The sequence below is a fragment of the Ursus arctos genome, unplaced genomic scaffold (assembly GCF_023065955.2).
Source record: "Ursus arctos isolate Adak ecotype North America unplaced genomic scaffold, UrsArc2.0 scaffold_2, whole genome shotgun sequence".
NCBI lineage: Eukaryota > Metazoa > Chordata > Mammalia > Carnivora > Ursidae > Ursus > Ursus arctos.
Genome location: NW_026622874.1, coordinates 16461991 through 16472533, shown reverse-complemented (window position 1 = coordinate 16472533; position 10543 = coordinate 16461991).

The following is a 10543-nucleotide window of genomic DNA, read 5'->3' as shown; positions in this document are numbered from 1 at the left end:
TGGGAAGTCAGCGTCGCTGTCAGTTTCTATAAAGAGAAAGATGGGGGTCAGTGTCTGATTGCACCGCAGGCTGGGAGGGACCAGAGCTGAGCAACCCCGGTCCTCCAGCCTCATGTCCCCCCAGACTCGGCCCTTCAGCGGAGCACTCCCCACTTGCAGGCACTGCGCGCTGTTTCGTGTTCTCCACCGGCCGCTGACCGCTGTGCTGGGCACAGAGCCGTACTCAGAGCTCTTCTGCGCGTGAGAACACAGTTCCGCCATGGGACACACCTGGGCTGCTCCAGCCAGACTGCCGGGCACCGCGGCCACCCCGCCCACCCGGCTCATCCACACCGCTGGCGGCTCCCCTCCTGCAGCGCGGATGGACACCTTCAAGAAGTTTCCTCACCCCTCCAATGGAATTCCTTGTCCCCCAACACACGTGCTCGCACGCGCGCACACACACACACACACACACACACACACACACTCACTCCTCCCAGTGTTCATTTCAGAGCACCTTCTGTCGACTGAAATTAGCAAGTAAGATCTTGAGGCTCGGCTGGTCTACTTTACAGATGAGATCGGCGAGCTTCATGCGCACCTGCCACCAGGGACAGCTAGTCACCCGCAGAGGAGGCAGAAGAAAGCCTACCTGTCGGGAGGGCTCCTTTCTCCACACCCTAAGACCCCCTCATTGGACCCTCAAGGCTTCCTGGAAGGAGAAGTGTGAGGCCAGTCTCCCTGGGGCAGGGCGCGTCCTGGGTGGAGCCTGGGCGGAGGGGGCTCAGGACCCCTGGGACGCAGGAAAAAGCAGGTTAGGTCAGCAGGCCCAGAACCCTTTCCGGCTCATGCACTCTCCTGGGATCTATCTCTCTGGCTGAGTCCCACCAACTGGGCTAAAGAAGAAGCTGTCTCTGCCCATGTCAGGGCCACCACCTGAGCTGTGATTCAGTTACCCTTGGGCCAACTGCCTGGCCCGGTTCAGTCACCTGTCGCGGGGGGCGGGGGTGGTGTGGGGTTTCGGGGGCTGGGGAGGGTGAGGGTGAGGGCAGAGTTGGGAGAGTTCCAGCTCCTATCCCTCCGGGTGCTGGGCCCATGGGCTCCAAACCATCCCCCAACCCCCTCCTCCCTCTTCTCCCTCCTAGATTTAAGGACAAGGGGTTCTGAGAGCTTGTCCTCAGTCTCCCGGGATAGGGCCTGCTTTAGGAACTCCAAAACAGAAAGAACCATCTAAAAGTAAGCCAGAACACAAAGCACTCTTAGCTCTGCTGATTAATATTCATGGAGGTCTGTCTCCGTTTGTACCTCCCAGGGTGTCCAGGAGCAGGCACAGTTTACAAGCATCAGATTCAAACCCATCATTAGGGCCATTACAGCCAGGAACGCACGGCTGCCTTAGAGAAGCTGCCGTGTTATCCGAGCACAGAAGGATAAAGGGCAGGGTCCTGAGTGACTCAGATCCCTACCTTCAGACTAGTTTCCAGACCAGCTTGGTGTCCTGGGTGCCTGGGACAGAGTTGGTGCCCAAAGATGTTACTGCTGTGAAGCAACACTGGGACCCTTATGGTTCGGTTTCTGAGCGGTGCCCTGTTTAACAGCTACTGGATCCCTTACTTTCTCTTCTTGAAGTTGTTGAAGGGAAATATGGAGACCACAGCAAAAATTCTTAAAAATCTTCTTTTCTTCTTATAATGACTTCCTGCACACTGTGGGGTTCATTTTCTCTTGCTCAGATCTCTTGGGGTTGGGGGGAGGGAGAGCCTACGTTTACCTCTGAGTGTGACTCTGACCCCTGTCCCCATAGGTCCTTCTTCCCTGTGCTCCCTGCAGCCAGGCAGGCCAGCCTTTCCCGGCGGGCAAAGGGCAGAGCCCGAGTTCTCTCTGTAGTGGCAGGAGACAGGCAGCCGGAGCTCGCCTCCACTACCGAGGAAGGAGGCAGGAAAGGAGAGGCAAGAGAAGGGGAGGAAGGAGGAGGCTCTGCTCTCCCAGTGATGCATCCTGGGCCCTGGAGCAGGCCACCTCCGCACTGTGGCCTTCTGCTTCCTCTCGCTTAAAACGAGGCATCAGGCTGGCTCTGAGCTAAGAGCCCGTTCAGATTTTTCAGTGCCCGGCTTTATCTCATGGGGGCCCCCTTCGGCTTGATCTCTTTGTCTCTTCAGCTTCTCCACAGAATTCCAAAGTCACGCGAGGAACGTATCTTTGAGAAGGGTGACGGTGTGACTGCTGGCAACGGGGCACGTTGAGAGGAAGGCGGAGCTGGGATTTGAACCCGGGCATCGGGTGCTCGCTCGGCCATGTCCCACCTGTGGCTGCCAGGCTCCTGTCCCGCCGCCCGGGCACTTCCTCCTCCCCAGGCACAGGGCACCTGCAGGCTCTCTTTCATTCTGTCCGCAGCTCTCAGGACAGGCTGGGAAAAGTGGCAGGGCCGCACGGTGCTGGCTGTGGTGCTGGACTGAGCAGAGCCAAGCCCTGGCTCCTCTACTTACTGTGTGACTTAGGGCAAGTTCCTTAACTTCTCTGCGCCTCATCTTCGTCTGTGAAACGGGGCATGCCTACCTCGTGGCACTCTGAGGACTATGACATGGAAAGGCACGTAGAGCAGGGCGGTAAGCCTCTGTGGACACGGCTACAAACTGATGGATGATGCGTACTCTTGAGCCCTTCTCGTTTCCCCTGAGGGCTGGGCTTCGCTGGGGCGAACAGCAGGGAATAGCCTGGGAACAGCAGGCTTCCCTGCAGAGAAAGGAAGGAAGCCTGTGCCTTGCCCCAGGCGCCCCGGGACTGGGGGGTATAGGAAGGGCTATATTCAACAGGATGGAAGTAGGCTGAGCCTCTGAGGGCGGAGATGGGAAGTCTCTTTTTAAAAAACAAAGCAACCACATTTTGAAGGCTTACCACACAAGCCCTTATCCCCAGAAGGGAAAATGCTCTGTAAAAAAGCATTTTAGAAAAGCTGTAAGGTGGTCCGTGGGGCCTTGTTTAAATAACCAATTTATCTTGATTATCCTGTCTAATCCAGCTTGTCAAAATTTCCATAAGACAATTTGGGAGGAAAATAATAGGAGGAGGGCCAGAGCGGGTCCCGAGAAGCCTCCGTTACTCCTTCTATGACAATTGGGAGTGAGGACACCCAGGCCTGGCCCGCTGAGGTCAGCAGCGCCTGGGGCAAGGTGGGGTCTGTCAGTCCAGCATTCACATCATAGACCTTGGGTATCCACTCGGTGCCAGCCAGGGGACAAGGCAGACTAGGTCTGACCCTCACAGAGCTCACAGTCCCATGAGAGGAAACGGAAAGGAAGGAATAGATGCCAAGACCCCGGTTAATAAATGCTATAGGGGAATAATAAGGTGATATTGGGAGATAAAGAGAGCTGGGGAGCTCAAGCCACTTAAAATAGCCTGGGGGAAAGGGGAGGCTTTCTGAAGAGGTGTCCCCTGAGAAACCAAGACCTGGAAGAGAAGAGGGAGTGACCTCAGGGAAATCTGGGGGAAGAATTTTCCAGGCCCAGTGAGTGGCAAGTGCCAAGACCTGGAGGCGAGAATAACCCTGTGGGGCTGAGGCAGGGACCGCAGGCAGATGGATGGGCACGACCCCCACCCCCCAGAGCGGGGCCAGGCAGTCTAGAGGACAGTGAGCCCCCCTCCCATGCATCCTCAGCCTCTCCCTCTGTACAGGGTCCTTCCCTCTGTTTCTAACTATCCTGAAATGTCCCACACCCAGAGAAGCAAAAACAATAACCAAATCACTTCACTTTCACCTCTGCTCTATTTCCCTTCCCCTTATCGCCACAAGCTGCCCGCCCCCTGGATCTCTGTTCCCCGCCCCTTCCCCTCCAGGGCCCTCCAGGCCAGGAAGCAAGCAGTGGACAGCAGGCGACACCTGGCCGGTGCCTTACAGGCTTGCTTCCTCAGCCTCTCCCCTTCTAGAATGTTCCTCCTGACCATAGCTCAGCTGCCCCCACCTGCCTCTGCCCAGTATCCAGCACTCTAACCAGAATGCATCGTAGTGTATAGTACTTGCCTTGTCTCTGCCACCCAGCACTGCCACCGCTGGCTTGTCAGTTCTGTGATAGGGACACGTATCCGAGTCTCTAGCATTGTTCCTGGCACAGAGTCAGTGCTCAAAAAATGTTCGTTGCATGAATGGAGGTCTGCTTTAGGAGCTTGCCTCATATGGGAAGAGACAAGCTGTAAGCACATTGTTACAAATATAACGTGCAAAGTATCAGAAGTGGTCGGATCTTACCCAGGCGCCTGTGGGGTGCAGAGAAGGAACCCCAGCGCGTGAGCTTGACCTGCTCCGGGAGTGACATCCCGGCTTCGAGGCGAAGCTGCCTGTTGGTGGCAGTGCACCAAATGGTCCTTAGGACACACGGCGCGGCAGCTGGCTAATGTGCTGTCAGTCCTTCGAATGTAAATATATCTGTGTTTGTATGAATAAATACACAATTCAGCAGTTCTATATGACACTGGAGACAGAAAGCGGCATGATGGCACAGCCCATCTGGCCGCTGCAGCACCGACGAATGCACTTGTGCCCTCGTCTTTTCAGTATAGGTCCAGGACCCACTTTCATGAAAAACAAAGTCCATGGCACAGGCTGGGGAGTTGCTTTCCTGCCTGGGATCTGCCTGGCTTTGCTGCTCCCGGCCGGTGATCTCACTTCTCTGTGCTCCGTCCCTCATCTGTACCGTGGGGCTCGTAAGAGCATTGTCCCGTGTGGTGGCTGTGAGCAGTGCATTGACATGGGCCACAAAGGTCTGCACTTAGACTAGTGCCCAGCCCAGAGAAAGACCTAGAAGGCGCCAGTGCCTGCTGCGATCACGCCGTTACTATCTCTGCGATGTGGGGCACTGCTCTTCTTCTGAGAGCAGCAGCTGTCCCTGTCTATGCAAACATTCGCTAGCATTTGGAAAATGCAGACTGGTGGCTTCCTGGGGGCCGTGGATCAGGAATGATGCTTCTGGAAGGTAAGGTGACAAATAAAAATACAGGGCATTCAGCATTCAGTTAAATTTTTTTAAAGATTTTTTTTGTTTGACAAACAGAGCACGTGCAGGGATGGGGAGGGACAGAGGGAGAGAGAGAAGCAGACTCCCCACTGAGCAGGGAGCCCCATGTGGGGCTCAGTCCCATGACCTTGATTGAGATCATGACCTGAGCCAAAGGCAGATGCTTAACCTACTGAAACACCAAGGCAACCCAGTTAAATTTAAATTTCAGATAAACAGCAACTAATTTTTTAGTACACACACATACACACACACACACACACACACACACACACCACACAACACACACACACCCCATGCAATATTTGAGACATATTTACACTAAAAAAGCCACACTACCGGCAAGGGTTCCTCGGGGCATTGTCCTCTGTTGCCTGCAGTCGGCCCAAGTGTAGGAACAGATAGGAGCCAGGATATGTCCGCCCCAGAGTCTCTTAAGTGTTGCTTCTTGGCCTCTGGCCAGGACCCTTCCCTGTGTCTCGCACTGCCCAGAACTGCTGGAAGAAACTGTGGTGACTCTGACTGAGTGAGTGAGGTTGTGGTGGGCCTGAGGCCCGTGGGGTGGGACTAGAGGGGCCTTGGCGCCAATCCTCAGCATTTCCTGCTAACGTTCCCTGAGCCCGAGCGTCTGCAGACTTAACCCAAGGGAACCAGTCCTCCGAGCTCTCTGGCCCCAGAGCGTCCTTCAGAATGCAGTGGCCCTGAGGAGTGGTCCTCTGTGCATGCACGAAGCCACCACCGGCCATCGCACAGTGGCAGGTCCCATGAGCCTCAAGGGGTGTGGTTATGGGGGCCCTGGGGACTCTGGGTCAGGGATTCTAATCCGGCCCTTTGGACTCCTATCTGTAAATCCCAGCTCCACTCCCTGAAGTGACGTTTGTTCTCCTTGTAGTTTCCCACTTCCCATTTCAGCCCAGCGGGCTCAGAAGTGGCTGAAAGCACCTGCCCTGCACGCTGTGGTGCAGGACTAAACACGGGACGAGCCTGGGCCCTGGGGGTGCCGAGAGAAGCAGCTGCCCCCGGAGTGGACCCAGCCAGAACCCGGAGCTTGGAGATAGCTGGTGAAAGCAAATTGGGAAGATAGCCAGAGCTTAGAGGAGCATTCTGGCTTCTTCCTAAAAGACCCTGGGCCCTAAGAGTGATGTGGGCCTGGAGGGATGGAGGGCAGGGAAAAATGGTGTCTCAGTAGTAAATAGTACAGACAGATCAACAACAACACCGGCAACGTTGGTTGCATGCGCCGTGCCTGGCACCGTTCTCCACGCTTCAGTCATCACTGCGCCCTCACGGCGGCTGCTCCTGTCTCCCCGCGAGAAGGCGGAGGGGCCACCCCCCAGAGGGTCTTCTCTGAAGCCTCGGCTTGTGTCAGACCCTCGGTGAGAGGAGGCGCTGTTCTGGTGATGGAGGGTAAACTGATTCAAGCTGGAGGAGACATGGACTTGAACTTGAATTGAAGTCAGCTTACAAAGAAAACCGTGATAGTCTGAAATTCCAACTCCCATACACATTCACTGGGGACGCGCATTCTTTTGACTCGGCTTTGCCCAGCCTGACATTCAGGGAGACCCTCTGGGAGCAGAACTGCTTCTCAGACCTCCCAGAGGAGTGGCTGGGAGGGGCTCTGCCTGACTTAGTCCTTAGAATCCATCCAACCAGCCCCGGGCTGGGGAGAGGGTGACCCCTGCTTTCTGTACAAGCACCAGGTGGGAACCTGGTGCCGAAAGCTGCACCTCCCCAGAAGGGATCTGGCACAGTGTCTGCAAGGCCACTAGGGGCAACGTCAGCCTGCGGTTTCCAGGGCCAGCCTCCGCTCCCTGCCTGAGAATCTTCAGCTTTCCAAAACATGCCGATTCTGACAGAACTGCCAGAGATTTCTCAGTTAGTGGGTCCGGGGTGGAGGGCCAGGAAACTGTATTCTGGAAAGCAGCCCCAGTCAGTTCTGATGAGCGTTGGGTTTGGGAGAAACTGATCAAGCCCACCTTCCACCCGTTCAGGCTTCCTCCCTGCCCCAGCCCAGCCCCGGCTGGTCATCCAGCCTCAGCTTGAACACGTCCCACATCCGGGAGCTCATTGCTTCTCAGGCTCGTCTGTCAGATGTTCTGAATACTCAGAAGTTCTTTCTTATACTGAGTCAAAGGCTAGTCTCCCACTGTACCTCTGACCCACGTGCCCCTGCAGGGCCAGGCTGCACCTGCATCCCCCCAGCGCCTCTCCCCCTGCCAACCTTTCACCTGCCGGGATCCCGGCTGTCACCGCCTTCTGCACAAGACTCCCAGACTGCCCCCAGGTGCCTGTTCGCTGGACGTGTCTGTTGACCTTCCCCTAAAATACACACTCAGCGGAATCCGAACCTTACCCCCAAAAGGTGTGGCCAGGAGAGGAGGCAGACACCTTGCTCTCCCCCTGTGCAGACATACAGAATTGTCCCAACCTTACTCCCACGCCAGTATCATTCCACAGCTGTTTTGGCTTATTTTTATTTATTTTTTTAAAAAGATTTTTAAAAATTTGTTTATTAGAGAGCGAGAGAGAGCACAAACGGGGGGAGGGGAAGAGGGAGAGGGAGGAGCAGACTCCCCGCCGAGCAGGGAGCCCAACATGGGACTCCATCCCAGGACCCTCGGATCAGCACCTGAGCCAAAGGCAGACGCTTCACCGACTGAGCCACCCAGGCGCCCCTGCTCTGGCTTATTTTTTAAAAATCACTTTAACATTTTTATTCAGTTGCAGCCAGAGTACGTGTATTGCTTTATCCTCCACCGTGTTTGGAAAGCACCATTTCCTTACACCTCTGCACAGACTCCCTGCTCATCACTGGCATGCCCACACAGCGGCACCCTATGGCCTGCGTTCCAGCCCCACCTCCCGCCAGGCGCGGCTCCTCACCGACGGCAGATCACGTTCCGACGTACCGGGCCCTTTGTTCTCTGGTTTTACCTTCCAGCACCTGTGCTCTTAACCACGCTGCGTCCCTGCCCCTTGGGGCCAGTGATAGGCTGCCTCACACCTCATGATACTGTACACGGGGACCACGAGAACAGTTATTCTAGATGTTACCTGTAAGATCACCCTTGGCCAATAACCACCGTTTATGGAGCTAGGCTACTGTGAGCCGGCCCTGGGCTGGGCATCCGGCCTCCATTATGCCAGGCAGTTCTCAAGGCAACCCATGAGAGAGCCATACAAAGCTCCACATGACAGATGAGCAAATGAGGCCCAGAGAGGCTCGGCAAGTTCTCCAAGATTGCACAGCCACGACAACATAGAGCAGAGGTGGAGAGTCAGATCTGCGTGACTTCGAAGCCTATGCGTATGCCGCTATCCTGCATTTCAGGAAACGGGATAGGGCTCACTGTGAATTTGAGCCCTTGTGAAAACGAGCTTCAGTATAGCGGTGTTGCAGCAAACCTGGCTGTGTTTGCACACGCTTTTTCTCTCCTAGGATGTGTGCAAGACGTGCCTTCTCAGCCCACTGTGCAGCCCGAGCAACTGAGGCACAGACAGAGGCCACAGGCCAGGCAAGGCTGGGGATCCACAATGCACACCCCCAGTGGCCATGAGCAGGTGGAAGGCCTGGGAGAATGAGGCCGCAGGGGGAGAAGGCCTGCAGCGGGCAGGTGCATTTGCGGTTCAGCCCCCGTGAGCCCCTTGCCCCGGAGCCACCCCCCACCTCTGTGCCTTGCTTGGGCATACCTTTCGCCCGGGCTGTGCTTCGGGCCCAGCTCACACGGCTCTCCTCCCCGGCCTCTCCTGACCATGCCCGCCCGAGGCAATCACGTGCTCCTCCCAACTCCTCTGCAATTATAATTTCAATAATTCATTTGGCAATTAATCACATCCTGCCTTGTGACGTCTCTCCTAGTCCGTGTTGAGCTATTATTTAGAAGTGCAATTGTTGAACTTCCCAGGAGCAGCATACGCTGTCTTGCTAATCTAGTTGGGGTTTTTGTTGTTTATTTCCTGGCAGTCAATCAAACCAGGAGGAGCAGTTTGAGGCCCACGCTGGGGGTGGGCAGGGAGGCTCGCTGAAGGGGCAATGGGAGCCGAGGGTCGGCTTCTTGGAGAATGAGCCCATCACGGTTCTCAGCCTCCTTCCCTCCCGGCTCCTGCTTATGAAACAGCTCTGCATACAGCCAGTCCCGGGAATTTTCCATGCATTTGTACCCTCTCCTTGACTGCAGTACATTTCCTGTGGGCAGGGACCATTCGTTCTATTTTCACCGAGACTGCTTAACATGATGTGGCAAACTCTGAAATGACAGAGAACAGTCCCAGATTGGCCTCTTGGCTCTGCTGCCTCCTAGCTGTCAGCCTGGGGAAGCCATGTCGCTTCCTGGCCCCCATTCCCTCGTTGGCTAAAACGGGGTTCGAATGGCTCTCTCATGAGACTTGACCTGGGAATCGCAAAGCAAACACACAGGCACTCTCAGTGTATTCTGGGTGCCTCACAGACATCAACCCCTGTATCTTCACAAAAACTCTTTGAAGTAGATTCTTTCATTATTTCCATTTTACACAGAGATTCAGGGGTGAGAAGCAGAAGCCTGGAGGGGGTGCTCTGGGGAACAAGGGGAGGACCCCCAGGAATAACCACGAAGGCATGAGTTCATGCCTGAAGGTGTCTGGGGGTGGATGAGGGAGCTCAGTGGTTGGAAGGAGAGGTGGGTGGGAGCAGGGACCGGTGGGTGGTCTCTGAATGCTCCCCAGCAGTTTCCAGGCTTCAGGTCTGACCTTGAAGGGTGGTAGTGGGGAAGGCTCCAGGCTTAAATGAATTCCAAGATCCATGAATTTGCTTGAGATGAACTTGACCAGGGAAGAGAGGAGCAAAGGTCTGGGGAGAGTGGGAACGAAAGAAGTGTGGCTGAAGAGGGTTTTTGGACCTCATTCCTTTTTGAACCCCACATTCTCCCAAAGCCAAGGACCGAGAGGGGCCGCTGTGACATAACGCAGGCCTGGGAGGGAACCACCATTCTGAGTGTAATGAGGTGCGGGAGCTGCATGAGCAAGAAGACGGTCATCTTTTTTTTTTTTTTTTTTTTTTTTGAGAGAGAGAGAGAACAGGGGGAGGAGCAGAGAGAGAGGGAGAGAGAATCTCAAGGATGCCCCACGCCCAGTGCAGGGCCTGACACGGGGCTTGATCTCACACCCCTGAGATCATGATCTGAGCTGAAATCAAGAGTTGGACCCTCAACCGACTAAGCCACCCAGGTGCCCTAAGAGTGTCCTCTTTTGCCTGCAAAAGGCCTCATTGGTTTTAGATGCTCTCCTAGGACAGAGACCAGCTTGGGAGCCGTGTCCCCATCTCTTCTCTACCCTCAGGATTGGAAGTGCTGCATTTTCTCCTTCCCAAATGCAGCAACCTAACCAGACAAGTGGACAGGGACTGCCACCACCTGCCAGGTACCAGACAGGAGCAGATGGGCCCTCAGAGGAGGAAGAGAAGGGGTTAAAAGGAAGAGAGGAACTGAGGGAGAGAAAGAGGGGAGAGGAGAGGGTGGGAAAGAGAGGGTCTGGTGGGGGAGAGAGGGGCAGGAAGGGGTCTGGGGGAG